The 9,969-nt window shown below is 31.9% G+C and overlaps 1 pseudogene; it reads left to right on the plus strand.

Annotated features, from left to right (window-relative positions):
- Positions 1-8,579: 8,579 nt before the first annotated feature.
- On the plus strand, positions 8,580-9,482 carry LOC149401439 (G-type lectin S-receptor-like serine/threonine-protein kinase At2g19130 pseudogene; annotated as a pseudogene).
- Positions 9,483-9,969: the final 487 nt, after the last annotated feature.

Genomic DNA, 9,969 nt, shown 5'->3' on the forward strand with positions numbered 1-9,969 from the left:
TATACAACCATATTCTCAGCTGGTAGAATCTACCAGCTCGGATTCTTTAAACCAGGGGACAATCAGGATTACTACTTGGGCATATCTCCCCTGATGGAAGCTACACGAAAAGCAGTTTGGGTGGCGAACCGAGAAAAGGCCATGCTCTTTTTACTCAAAGCTGCGAATCTCCGGTGGCAACTTGGTTCTTTATGACGTGTCGAGCGCGATGATATGGTCCACAAACGTGAGTGGCTTGAAGTCCAGTCGGCCAGTGCAAGCGGTTCTACTAGACTCTGGGAATCTCGTCCTCAACTATGTCGAGTCAAACTCTTCCGAGCCGTTGTGGCAAAGCTTTGATCACCCCACCGATACATTTTTTCCTGGTGCCAAACTTAGATACAACAAGATCAACAAAACAAGCCAAGTTCTAACTTCATGGAAATCCTCAACCGACCCTGCCCCCGGCTTATACACCCTTCAGCTAGATCCAAGTGACGATTCATTTGGGATACAATGGAACAAGTCCAAGACCTTCTGGAGTAGCGGAGCTTGGAACGGGGAAATTTTCAGTCTGATCCCTGAGATGAGACGCAACTACATCTTCAATTTCAGCTATGTTTCAAACAACAATGAGAGCTATTTCACTTTGTCTTTTTATGATGATTCTCCAGTTCGATCGTGTATCGAGATGTACGTTGGATGTTTCAGGACAACTTAAGCAAGGTAATCAGGGTGCGCCTGTGGGATTGATGTTATTCTGGTCTCAGCCGAGGCAACAATGTTGCTTGTATATATATAGATATATAAATATTATGTTATATTATAGAAAACTTAGTCATATAGTCTGATAGGCGTATATGTTATAAATTATCTTTATAAGTTATGTGCGTATATGCCTGTGTATATGTATCAAATTTGACTATATATTATATTGTTAGTTAAGTTTATATATCAATAAATTAACTCAAAATATAAATTTTATACTGGTATCATATATTTATAATAAACAAGTTGTTATTTTAATTATCTTTACTTTAAACATAAAAAATAAAAAATAACTATGCGTCAATCCTCATGCCAAATTTTTTTTTTCTCTATATGTTTTGCATTTTTATTCACACATTTATTCTAGTGTTTTAAGTAATAAGTATTATAAATTATCATGAAGAAATTGAAAATTATTGTGTGGTTAAAATTAAATAAGCTTTTTTATTTTTCATTTTTAGATGTTGAAGATTATTTTTCACATTTTTATCTAAGAACTATTTATATATTTATTATACAATCCAAATAATTTTAATTTTTGTAAATAAGTTTGTCTCTTATAACATCTCTTTTATAAATTATTATAAGACATACTTATCTTGTTTTTTTTATCTTGTCAAATAAAACACAATAAATAATATAATATTTTCATGAATTTATGTAAAATATTAAATTTTACAACAAAATATATTATAATCTTATGTTTTCATATATGTGATTACATTCCATTATCTCAAACTATACCATAATTTACACACTGACACTGAGTTGATTGGAATTTTGGATATATAGTCTGTGAATGTTGAGTAATCTTGAATTTCATGGTTAATAATAAGTTTCTAATGAAAAAAATTGGGGCTAAAATGCTTATTGGACCTATAATCAAAATCTCGATTTTGATTGGAAAAGAACTTACTGGATCTGTAGCAGCAAACTCACTAACGACGACGATGGATTGGACCAGCTGTTATATTTTCGGCTTTATCCTCAACGATCCCGCACCTCCGAACCCAGTTTGATGGTAACGATGCTTCAGCTATGAATTTTGGAATATCTCTTACTTAGTTACAAATCGATATTTTCGCAGTCTGAGTAAAACTTAAATGCTTAAGCTGAGACAGATCTAGGTGGGGCAAGCGGGGGCACCGGCCCCCACTCAAAAAATCGGGCGAAAATAATTTGTATATATTTTTCTAAGAATTATATATATTTAAATATGTTTTTTTTTTCATACAAGATTGATATTTTACAACATTTAGCATAAACAAAAGCTTGGCTTAATGGTCAGTGAGGCGATACTGCAGTTAAACGTCTAGGGATACATTCCCCATATCACCATTTTTATCTCTACTTAAAACAGTCATTTTTAATGCTTAAAAAGATAAATTCATTTTGTATTTTAATAGAGAAATTTCATTTTGTATATCTCAAAATTGGGAAAATATCAAGATTAGACCTCTTAGTTGAAAAATATCCAACATTAGACTTTTTATTCAAATTCGGACAAAAATGCATTTTTAGCCAATTTAACCTCTAATTTTCGATGAATTCATCAGAACTCGTCGGAAATTAGATGAGTTTCGATGATTTGAGCTAATTAAAAAAAAACAGGTCTTTAGACGACACTCTATAATAAAGCGACGTTAACTCTTTGTAAAACATAGAATATAAAGTATTAATTGACGTCACTTTCTTAAACAGTGACTTCAAATAGTCAATTCTAAATAAAAATCAATACAAGCAATGTGAAATCCCGAATATAGCTTATAAAGAAATTTAGAAATTTTGTGATTAGATATGAGTTTTTAGATGAAATTATTCTTATGTGATACGTGAGAAATTTATTTGATTTGAGTGGCTCAAAAATATTTGTTTTTATTGTAAGTTCTAATTAGTAAAATTGTCTTCCTATTAGTTATTAGTTGAATACATATATATATAAGGTTTTTGGTATAAACATTTTCTACGGCAAGCGTGACTATTAGTTTTTTTTTTAGGTAACTATATGTGTATATATACATATAATATATGCTATATATGTATAATGTGTTTTAACTTTTTGGCTAAATATTTGTATACTGTTACGTGAATATGTATGTATATATATATATAGATACGTGAGTGGTTTTTCCACTTAAAAGTCCATATATATAGATATGTATATTATATATAGATATTATGTTCGTTGGCTATTATTATAATAAAGGATATATATATATAAATATATATGAGTGTGTTATATATATGGTTATATTTGTTACGTGTTTATAGCCTTCTACTGCTGTGCCGATTCTCTTTGAGAAAAATTTTAGGCCTTTGACTTTTTGTTAGCGTTGAAAAAAAAAAGAAGAAAATAAGTCGCTAATTTCTTTTTGTAAGTGATATTACCTTTAGGGTTACAAATATCTTCTATAAATAGTCTCACAAGCGTACTTACGTTTTTTTTTCTTTCTCTGAAGTTCACATCCCCTCTCCCTAATCCCTAATTTATTTCTCTTCTCCACCATAAAACCCTAGCCACCAAACAAAAAGATCATTCATAATTTTGTTTTAGTTTTAAGAGCGTCAAGGTTTTATCTTCCATCACTACTGAGAAAATTAGGTATGTAATTTGTGGTCTTCTCAAATAAATTTCTATATTGTTTTTTTTTTTTTGTGAGCTTTTAGAAAAAAAAAAATCTGGTTCGGATTTTATCAAAACCTAATTTTCATACGCTTACCGTGGTTTCAAAAATCGTAATTTTGCATCAATTCTTTTTCGAAAAGTTAGGTTTAGATGTCTTCTATCTAAGTCCTTAATCGAAAAATATTTTTATAAAATATAGAATATTTTCTGATTAAATTCCGATCAGTGCGCGTACCAATTTTACAGTTTTGACAAATTTCCAAAATCAATTTTTAGACGCTTACCAATTCAGTTACGTTGATTTTTTTTAATGCAATTCTTCTTGTAACGTTTATTTATGTATGTCATCTATTCAAAAAAATTAATTTCATAATTTTCGGATCACTTTAATCTGTTTTACAAGCGTTACAAATTCATTGCGCAGATCAGGATTTTTCCAAAGTAAATCCTAATATTTTAGTATTTCGTTATTTTTGTCTTTTCTCAAATTTAAAAACTAATTCTGACTTTGTCGATTCAGAGTTTTATTTTTAAAATATTATTTCAGATTTTCTAGAATTTTTCCAGAATTTTCCAGAATGTTAGTTTTTTTCCCCGAAACCCTAATAGCCAAGGGTATTTTAGTAATTCGCGTCTAATCTCGTTTCTGAAAATTTCCAGAACCTAAAATATGTCTTGAATACTTTTCCCAGCTGATCCCAATAGTCTTTTATTCCGATTAGGTTCTAATTCTCTTAGAGCGTACAATTCCTTCGACGATCTACGATCGTAACTCCCGATATCCAGGTGAGAATAATCTCACTACAACACAGATTAGTTCAAAATTAAATATGATGTTTTGTGATTCATGTTATGGTTTGTTTAAAGCTTTATATGTTGGAGTAGGTTTTTCTTTATTTGATTGTGTGATTTATTGTAGTAGTTGGATTTTATGTTTGGTCAACTATGCAGCGTTAAGTTAAAGTAGATTTTTGAGAATGTACATGGTTTATATTTTTTTTTAGTCATGTATTGTATGAGCATATGTTTGAAAGTTTTTATGTACATGTCATATCAGTATGTAATGTTATCTTAAAAGTGAAAAGATAGAGATAAGCAAGGGAGTCGTATCGCCTCGAGCGGTATTAAGGAGAAGTTTCCCGGGCCGAGGCTCTAATGGAGAAATTTCTCGGGCCGAGGCCCTAATAAGTTTAAAAGATAGGGCGAAGTGTGGGACTTTATAACCCCCACGTCTTCGTATCTAAAGTGTACACTGAAATTGGTACGACTACCCTAGGGGCACCCCGAACTAAAAGTTGATAGAATCAAGAAAAGAAAGATCAAGTTACCGAGTAGTTTCAAAATACTAATAAACGGTTCATGCATTGCATTACTTTATTTTGTGAGCTTTATATTATTCTCGCTGAGCGTAAGCTCATCTTTTCAAAAAAAATTATGCGTCTGTGTTGTAGGTAAACAACTCGCGAAGAACTGAGTAGGGTGGACTAGCGGCGTCGATAGCGAGAGGGCGGGTCATGGTTTCCATTCACGAAATAAGTCTTCCGCTACGAGTTTTTAAGAAATAATTTTTAAAGGTTTTTATTTTCATTAACTTCGAAGTTTCAAAGAGTTCTATATTTTGGTTGAGATTTAGATTATGGATTACGTTTTAGTATATTTGATGTTATGTTTTGTTTTAAATTTGTATTTTCAATTTTGCTTAAGTACTTCTCATGAAGTGTTCAATATGCAATCTTCATATTTTTCTTAAATGCTTTTGTTTCTTTTTAAGATCTTCAAAATTTTAGTTCACCTTGATTCGATGTGTTTAAAAAAAAAAAATTCCTCCAAGTTTTCTAAAGAATTTTCTAAGGTTTAAAAAGTAAGTTAAGTAAGACGGTCCGAAAAGTCGGGTCGTCACAAGCAATAACTAAAAATATTAATAATAATAACAAAAAGAGAGAAAAAAAAAATAATAAGAGAGGACCAAGATAATAGTAATATAGAAAAATATAGTGTGTGTAAATGAAGAATGATTTTTTTTTTTTTTGTGTAAATGAATGTATCATAAATAAACATATTTTGCATTTGAGTTGCTCTTGAATCAATAATATATAAGCAAAACTGACAAAAAGTTAAAAATGTTAGTGAAATAATTTTTTGACTAGTATTGCTCATGTTCTACCTAAATAGCCAATTAAAAATAGTAGATTTATACTTATTAATAAAAATGTGTCAACTTTATTATTTTCACGAAATTAATAATTTAAAACTTACAATATTTATTTAAAAATATTTTAAAAAATGAATGTAGATGTTTAAAGATTTTATATTTGGAGAAATAAAATTTTTAGTTACTGTTTGTATTGAATTTTTATTCATAATTGACTATTTGAAATAACTAATTAAGAAAGTGACGTCAATCATAACTTTATATTATAAAAAGAATGATTGTTTTACAAAGAATTAACGTCGCTATATTATAGAGTAACGTCTAAAAACCTGTTTTTTTTTTTTTGTAAAATTAGCCCAAATCATCGGAACTCATCTAATTTTCGATGAATTCATATGAAATTCACCGGAATTCATCAGAAATTAGAGGTTAAATTGGCAAAATGGGCATTTTTGTCCGAATTTAGGTCAAAAGTTCAAGTTTGGATATTTTTCGACTAACAGGTCTAATCTTGATATTCTCCTAATTTTGAGGTCTACAAAATAAAATTTCTCTTTTGATACTCATATAACTGTTTTTTCTTAATTCCAAACTCTAATGTCCTTTAATTAATTTTATTATTAAATTGGAAATATTTTTTCTTTATACTATATTAAAGAAAACTACAAAATTATTATAATATTTATGTTATGAATTCAACCATGATTATTTATAAATGGATTTAAACATGAGTTTGAATCTTTTGAATTTAATGCACAGAAATTTAAAAATTTGCTGCAATTATAAACTCCATATTGCTTTAAAGTTTTTTTTTTTTTTTTTTATTATTCTAGTTTATTCAAAAGTATTTATTTTTCAATAATGATTTAACATGGACCTAGTAATTTGAATATTAATATTATTTGTTGTTTACTTTTATACACAATCTTTTATGATTTAAGTGCTTTTAATTAAAAAAAAAAACACTTTAAATATACCATTATACTAATAAGTTTATATATCATTAACTATAATTGTTTATTGATACTGTAAAATTTGCTAAATGTTATTTTTTAATGTTAACACCAGTTGTATTATATTTTAATATTTATTTTCCTCTTTACCACTATTTTTTTTTTTAAATAGTTAAAAAATTAAAAATTTGCAAACATTTATACATATATAAATATATATATATGTATATGTATATATTAATTTTAGTTGTGCGACACTAAATACAATTTGTAGATCCGTCTGTGTTAACGCGTATAATAATTAACTTTTGCTGCGTAGTAAATTCATGAACGCGAGTGACACAAAAGTCTATACGCGCTCAAACCAATGATTGACTTACCGCGTAAACCGAACGAAAACCACCTTACCGGAGAGGAACGGTACCGGTTCGTTAATTACCGTTTTCGTTCCAATTTACCGGCGCTTTCCGGTGGTTTCCCGTAGTTTTCGATGGTTTTTGGTGATTTCCGGTGATTTTCGTTTGTCGCATCCTTTTTTGTCAACTTTCCTTGGTTTTCGGTAGGTAAGTTTCGGGGGTTTCTCAAATTTGGGGGGTTTTCTTTTTTTTTTTTTTAATTTTTTATTGTAATCCATGATTTCTAGGGTTTGAGCAATGAATATGAGTTTATTGGTTGTTTTATATGGGTTTTTTTTATGTCTTTTTAGGTTTAATCCGAAATAAAATGTTGATTTTTGATACGAATCTGAGTTTTTTTTTTTTTTTTTAAATGTTGTAGATGACGATTTGATGATGAATATGAATATTATGATGTTCTTGAGTAGATGTTCTTGAGATGAATATGATGCTTATGATGTTTAATGATGTTCTTGAGTTGAATATGATGATGAATTGATATCATGTATTCGTTATATGAATTATGAAATTTGAACTATGAAAAGTATGTTTATTTTTGCAAAATAGTTATCTGAATACTCCTCGATTTCCTATATTTTTTGTCGGTTTCCTCTACGTAAGCGGTTTTCTGTCGGTATCACTTTTTTTTTTTTTTTCTGAATACCCTTGGTTTCCCCTCCAATAAGCGATTTACCCCCAAACTTAAAGTCCCGATACGATAACAGAATGGGAAGGTGAATTTGGATCAAACCAAATCAAAATGTTAACTTGCAGTCCATTTTGGACTTTTATCTTATATATTCTGAAACAGTGAACCACACTGGTTCTCCAAGTATGAGAAAAGTTACGTACTTAGGTATGGTAATAATAAAAAAGGGTAATTTAGCAAAATAACCAACTTAAATGTTGAGAATTGCTAAATATCCAAAGTTTGGTAAATATTAGGTAAATAATCAATTTTATATATTTACAAACGTAAATATCAAGTAAATAGCCACTGCCATATTGAACCACTTCATCATTTATGGCTATTTACTTAATATTTACCAAACCTTGACTATTAAGCAATATCGAACGTTTAATTTGGCTATTTATTCTAATTTTTTGATAAAAAAAATCACTCTCGGTCCGTAGAGAGAGAGAGAGAGAGAGAGAGAGAGAGAGAGAGAGAGAGACTACTATCTTTTCAAATCGGCAAGTGGAAAGAAACTTTCCTTGGTTGTATTGCGAAGACCTTTGACTTGTCTTTCATTTCTCGCCATTCATTCAACTATGGAATAGTCTGTTCGTGCATAATTTCACAGAGATAGACAACAAATTTCTCATGAAAAAAAAAAAAGAAACACTTCAGCCTTAAGGCTTAGTTTCGTTCATTTGTAAGTTTTAGTTTAGTCGCCAAATAAAAATGAGCAACCCGACATCTGTTGTTGTTGCTATTCTATTCTTGTGCGCCTATTCGTCTCTGGCTCTTGACTCAATCTCCGGGAACTAATCCCTCTCTGGTTATACAACCGTATTCTCAGCTGGTAGAATCTACCAGCTCGGATTCTTTAAACCAGGGGACAATCAGGATTACTACTTGGGCATATCTCCCCTGATGGAAGCTACACGAAAAGCAGTTTGGGTGGCGAACCGAGAAAAGGCCATGCTCTTTTTACTCAAAGCTGCGAATCTCCGGTGGCAACTTGGTTCTTTATGACGTGTCGAGCGCGATGATATGGTCCACAAACATGAGTGGCTTGAAGTCCAGTCGGCCAGTGCAAGCGGTTCTACTAGACTCTGGGAATCTCGTCCTCAACTATGTCGAGTCAAACTCTTCCGAGCCGTTATGGCAAAGCTTTGATCACCCCACCGATACATTTCTGCCTGGTGCCAAACTTAGATACAACAAGATCACCAAAACAAGCCAAGTTCTAACTTCATGGAAATCCTCAACCGACCCAGCCCCCGGCTTATACACCCTTCAGCTAGATCCAAGTGACGATTCATTTGGGATACAATGGAACAAGTCCAAGACCTTCTGGAGTAGCGGAGCTTGGAACGAGGAAATTTTCATTCTGATCCCTGAGATGAGACGCAACTACATCTTCAATTTCAGCTATGCTTCAAACAACAATGAGAGCTATTTCACTTATTCTCTTTATGATGATTCTCCAGTTCGTGTATCGAAATGTACGTTGGATGTTTCAGGACAACTTAAGCAAGTTAATCTGTTGGATGTTTCAGGACAACTTAAGCAAGTTAATCTGGGTGAGCGTGTGGGATTGATGTTATTCTGGTCTCAGCCGAGGCAACAATGTGATGTGTATGCCTTTTGTGGGGCGTACGGAGTCTGCAGCGATAGCTCCTTACCCTTTTGCCATTGTTTCGAAAGGTTTGAGCCAAAATTGCAACGCGATTGGGAATCAGGGGATCATTCTGGTGGATGCGTCAAAAGGACCGAGTTGGAGTGTGTTGAAAACAATGGCAAGAGAGATGAATTTTTAGTAGAGAAGAACATGTCGTTGCCCGAATATCGGAAAACCATCAGTGCCGAGAGTTTTGTAGAATGCGAATCAAGATGTTCAGATTCCTGCTCTTGCACTGCATATGCGTACCAGAATATATGAGTTTTATTTGGACAGGAAGTCTATTGAATTTGAAAAACCGAGGTTCACCAAAAAACTTGGCTAATCCCCGTTGAGCTCCACAGGAGAAGCTCTCGCACTATTCAGATCGATTACACCCTCAATTTCTTCTCACACTCACAGAGAATCACTCATAACCCAAATCGCTCACAGAATAACTCGGTTGTTCTAACAGAGAAACCTAATACCGATTCCTCACACAAACACTGATCAAGACGATCACTGAGTCACTCAAGAATTTGTACAGAGAGATTATCAAGAAGAAGAAGATATAACCCTAATACTCAGAGAATTGTAATGAAGCCTTATCGCACGAAGCTCCAAGTCTTTATATATTCTGCTTCATGTTGAGAGCCGTTGGATGTGCTAGGATCTGACGGTGGCTGGCTTATCTCGGCATGTCATTAGTTGAGATATACGACAAGTCGTATGACTTACTTCCTCACCTGAAATTACCACCGTCCAGTCA

This window comes from Urtica dioica, chromosome 4 (assembly GCF_054948205.1).
Source record: "Urtica dioica subsp. dioica isolate 48M chromosome 4, U.dioica_male_clone48M_v1_H2, whole genome shotgun sequence".
In the NCBI taxonomy this organism is placed as follows: Eukaryota; Viridiplantae; Streptophyta; class Magnoliopsida; order Rosales; family Urticaceae; genus Urtica; species Urtica dioica.